Here is a 5,156-nt window from a genome sequence, read left to right as displayed (position 1 = left end):
TGATAGCTCAGATTGTAAACAATTTTACAACACCAAGTTATAGTCCAACAAATTTATTTTAAATTCCTCAAGCTTTCGGAGGCTTCACCTGACGAAGAAGGAAGCCTCCGAAAGCTTGTGGGATTTAAAATAAAATTGCTGGACTATAACTTGGTGTTGTAAAATTGTTTACAATTGTCAACCCCAGTCCATCACCGGCGTCTCCACATCATAGCTCAGATAGGCAGTGATTCGAAGTTGCCATTAAAGTCACCGCTCTGGGAGCACACATTATTTCTGCTTTTAGTCATGAACGAGGGAAGAGCGCGAACGCAGTCCCCACTACCACAAATTTTGCAGTCGAGTATCCCGCATTTGGGGACATCGCAGGCGTCAGCACACCCGGAGTGCAATGGGTTAGTTTCGTACTGGGAGAACCTCCTTCCTGATCAAGGTCTCTCCCCTGCCAGGTAAGTATGCTCGAATGGTGTTGCAAATTTCCATCCAACGGCAGTCAACACTCTTTCACATTAGGGCAAATAAGAATTTTAAACGTTCATTTTCCATTTTTATAAGGAATGTTTACTGGAAATGTAAGAATCATTGTTTTTCCATCATTTCTTTGGTTAAATATGATCGTTTTTGCAGATTCAACAGTATTCGCTGCCTCATTTGCATATCACCCATAAAAGGAAAGAGCGCCCCCCATTCGCCGGATGGAACGGAGCATTCCTGAATGGCTCTGCCCATTTACAGCTCATCTCTTGTTTCTTCACTTGTCCCACTACCGCCCTCCTCGCCTTGAATCTTTTTTTTCCAAAAAATATACTTTATTCATAAAATTTGCAGCAGTACATACAATACAGTTGTCATATCACTTTCCAAACGTACACAATACAGATTATACAATTTGCAGATTACGTCAAGTACAGTTCAATGAACACATTGGACATAATTACAGTTCATGACACTCTAGGGTGTCTCATTGCATCATACTCAACACAGATTATTGCTTACAGATTCATTTCAGATTCATTACAGGTACATTACAGGAATTTGAATTTTACATTCTGCCCGAGGGGGTTTTTCCCTGATTGCAGCCCATCGGTTCACAATGGCGGGAAGGCTCTAAACGGTTGCCTTTCCCCACAGGGCCTTTGCGGCGGCCGCACCCATCCTCAGTGCATCCCTCAGCACGTAGTCCTGGACCTTGAAATGTGCCAGTCTGCAACACTCGGTCGAGGACAGCTCCTTGTGCTGGAAGACCAGCAAGTTTCGGGCAGACCAAAGGGCGTCTTTCACCGAGTTGATGGTCTTCCAGCAGCAGCTGATGTCCGTCTCAGTGTGCGTCCCCGGGAACAGCCCGTAGAGCACAGAAACCTGTGTTACGGAACTGCTCGGGACGAACCTGGACAGATACCACTGCATCTCTCTCCAGACCTTCTTTGCAAAGGCACATTCCATAAGGAGATGGGTGACGGTCTCGTCTCCACCGCAGCCTCCTCTGGGACAGCGCGCGGTGGCGCAGAGAGCCCGGGAGTGCATGAAGGATCTGACGGGAAGGGCCCTTCTCACCACCAGCCAAGCTAGGTCTTGGTGCTTGTTTGAGAGCTCTGGCGATGAGGCGTTCTGCCAAATGACATTGACAGTCTGCTCGGGGAACCAACCGACAGGATCCACCATCTCCTTTTCCCGCAGGGTCTCGAGGACGTTACGTGCGGACCACTTGCTGATCGCCTTGTGGTCAAAGGTGTTTTCCTGCACAAACCTTTCCACGAAGGACAGGTGGGGCGGAACGGTCCAACTGGACGGAGCGTTCCGTGGCAGCGTGGCCAGGCCCATCCTTCTCAACACCGGGGACAGGTAGAACCTCAGCACGTAGTGACACTTTGTGTTTGCGTACTGAGGGTCTATGCACAGCTTGATGCAGCCGCACACAAAGGTGGCCATCAGGATGAGGGCCACGTTGGGCACGCCTTTCCCCCCTTTCTCTGGAGATTTGTACATCGTGACCCTGCGGACACGGTCCATTTTTGATCTCCAGACAAAGTGGAAGATGGCTCGGGTGACTGTCGCGGCGCAGGAGCGAGGTATGGGCCAGACCTGCGCCACGTACAGCAACACCGAGAGCACCTCGCACCTGATGACCAGGTTCTTGCCCACGATCGAGAGGGATCGTTGATGCCACAGTCCCAGTTTCTGCTTAACCTTGGAGATACGCTCCTCCCAGTTTTTGGTGCACGCCCCGGCCCCCCCGAACCAGATCCCCAGCACCTTCAGGTAATCCGACCTGACGGTGAAGGGGACAAAGGATCGGTCGGTCCAGTTCCCAAAGAACATGGCCTCGCTCTTGCTACGATTTACCCTGGCCCCCGAGGCCAGTTCGAAACGGTCGCAGATGCTCATCAATCTGCGGACCGACAGCTGATCCGAGCAAAAGACGGCGACGTCATCCATGTACAGGGAGGCCTTGACCTGAGTGCCTCCGATGCCTGGGATCGTCACCCCTCTTATGCCCGCATCCCTCCTGATGGACTCGGCAAAGGGTTCGATGCAACACACGAACAAGACGGAGGAGAGAGGACAGCCCTGCCTGACTCCAGATTCTGTCAAAGAGCCAGCACAGGCACGATGGGCCGAATGGCCTGCTTCAATGATACAACATTCTCTGATATTGCTGGCTGGTTCATAACGGCCAAGAAGGTTCACTCGGTTAATCCCGGGGATGAGGGGGCGGACGTATGAGGAGAGGTTGAGTGGATTGGGACTCTACTCATTGGAGTTCAGAAGAATGAGAGGCGATCTTATTGAAACATATAAGATTGTGAAGGGTCTTGATCGGGTGGATGCGGTAAGGATGTTCCCAAGGATGGGTGAAACTAGAACTAGGGGGCATAATCTTAGAATAAGGGGCTGCTCTTTCAAAACTGAGATGAGGAGAAACTTCTTCACTCAGAGGGTAGTGGGTCTGTGGAATTTGCTGCCCCAGGAAGCTGTGGAAGCTACATCATTAAATAAATTTAAAACAGAAATGGACAGTTTCCTAGAAGTAAAGGGAATTAGGGGTTACGGGGAGGGGGCAGGAAATTGGACATGAATTTAGATTTGAGATTAGGATCAGATCAGCCATGATCTTATTGAATGGCGGAGCAGGCTCGAGGGGCCGATTTGCCTACTCCTGCTCCTATTTCTTATGTTCTTATTTTGTGACAGGTGCATGGCAGTAATTTTACGTTGCCTTGAGGCCATGTTACGTTGCATGTCGGGCGGCCGTTTTTTGGAGTCCCAGCTGAGCTCCACTCAATTTGTGTAAATTGCACATCCACCACCCCCCCCCCGAGTAAGACCCACCAGGTTTAATAGACCGACAAGTCACATCTGTGACGCTGATTGGAGGAGTTGGGATGTACTTTCCAGGAAACTTCATTCAATATTTTAAAATACGAACACCAGTTTGTTGATTTTAAATAATGAGGAGACCAGGCCTGAGCTGAAGTAAACGGTGGAGTTTTATTAACTTAGCACATGGACAGCAACTCACGTTTAGATAGAAGCCTTTATAGCAGTGAATCGTCTCAACGTGCTTCACAGGAGCAATCAGACAAAATTTGACACTGAGCCATAAAGGAAATATTACTCCAGGTGACCAAAAGCTTGGGAAAACAGGTCGTTTTAAGGAGCATCTGAATGGAGGACAGAGAGCGGAGAAGAACAGGGAGGGAATACCAGATATTAGGGCCAAGGCAGCTAAAGGCAAAGCACACAGGGATGCTTGTTCCAGATTCTGATTCCTGACTGGGAGAGGCACCCAGTAGTACTGAATGCAATTATCAGTTTTCCACTGGAGACCAGACTGAGCCCCACTTTGAGCCCTTCCTGTCTGTACATTGACCCAGTGTCCCACTGCAGCCCAGACTGAGCCCCACCCTGGGCCCTTCCTGTCTGTACATTGACCCAGTGTCCCACTGCAGCCCAGACAGAGCCCCACCCTGGGCCCTTCCTGTCTGCACATTGACCCAGTGTCCCACTGCAGCCCAGACTGAGCCCCACCCTGGGCCCTTCCTGTCTGTACATTGAGCCAGTGTCCCACTGCAGCCCAGACTGAGCCCCACCCTGGGCCCTTCCTGTCTGTACATTGATCCAGTGTCCCACTGCAGCCCAGACTGAGCCCCACCCTGGGCCCTTCCTATCTGTACGTTGACCCAGTGTCCCACTGCAGCCCAGACTGAGCCGCACCCTGGGCCCTTCCTGTCTGTACATTGACCCAGTGTCCCACTGCAGCCCAGACTGAGCCCCACCCTGGGCCCTTCCTGTCTGTACATTGACCCAGTGTCCCACTGCAGCCCAGACTGAGCCCCACCCTGGGCTCTTCCTGTCTGTACATTGACCCAGTGTCCCACTGCAGCCCAGACTGAGCCCCACCCTGGGCCCTTCCTGTCTGTACATTGACCCAGTGTCCCACTGCAGCCCAGACTGAGCCCCACCCTGGGCCCTTCCTGTCTGTACATTGACCCAGTGTCCCACTGCAGCCAAGACTGAGCCCCACCCTGGGCCCTTCCTGTCTGTACATTGACCCAGTGTCCCACTGCAGCCCAGACTGAGCCCCACCCTGGGCCCTTCCTGTCTGTACATTGACCCAGTGTCCCACTGCAGCCCAGACTGAGCCCCACCCTGGGCCCTTCCTGTCTGTACATTGACCCAGTGTCCCACTGCAGCCCAGACTGAGCCCCACCCTGGGCCCTTCCTGTCTGTACATTGACCCAGTGACCCACTGCAGCCCAGACTGAGCCCCACCCTGGGCCCTTCCTGTCTGTGCATTGACCCAGTGTCCCACTGCAGCCCAGACTGAGCCCCACCCTGGGCCCTTCCTGTCTGTACATTGACCCAGTGTCCCACTGCAGCCCAGACTGAGCCCCACCCTGGGCCCTTCCTGTCTGTACATTGACCCAGTGTCCCACTGCAGCCCAGACTGAGCCCCACCCTGGGCCCTTCCTGTCTGTACATTGACCCAGTGTCCCACTGCAGCCCAGACTGAGCCCCACCCTGGGCCCTTCCTGTCTGTACATTGACCCAGTGACCCACTGCAGCCCAGACTGAGCCCCACCCTGGGCCCTTCCTGTCTGTACATTGACCCAGTGTCCCACTGCAGCCCAGACTGAGCCCCACCCTGGGCCCTT

General features: G+C 52.9%; 1 non-coding gene across 1 annotated transcript; it reads right to left on the bottom strand.

The window, feature by feature from the left end:
* Positions 1-294: 294 nt before the first annotated feature.
* LOC137313388 (U1 spliceosomal RNA) lies at positions 295-457 on the bottom strand. The gene has a single exon (XR_010961040.1). It is a non-coding gene; the product is annotated as a U1 spliceosomal RNA (small nuclear RNA).
* Between the last annotated feature and the right edge of the window lie 4,699 nt (positions 458-5,156).

Source organism: Heptranchias perlo, unplaced genomic scaffold (genome assembly GCF_035084215.1).
Source record: "Heptranchias perlo isolate sHepPer1 unplaced genomic scaffold, sHepPer1.hap1 HAP1_SCAFFOLD_47, whole genome shotgun sequence".
Taxonomy (NCBI): Eukaryota; Metazoa; Chordata; class Chondrichthyes; order Hexanchiformes; family Hexanchidae; genus Heptranchias; species Heptranchias perlo.
The sequence above is the reverse complement of the archived record's forward strand: the minus strand, read 5'-3'. Positions and strand labels throughout refer to the sequence as shown.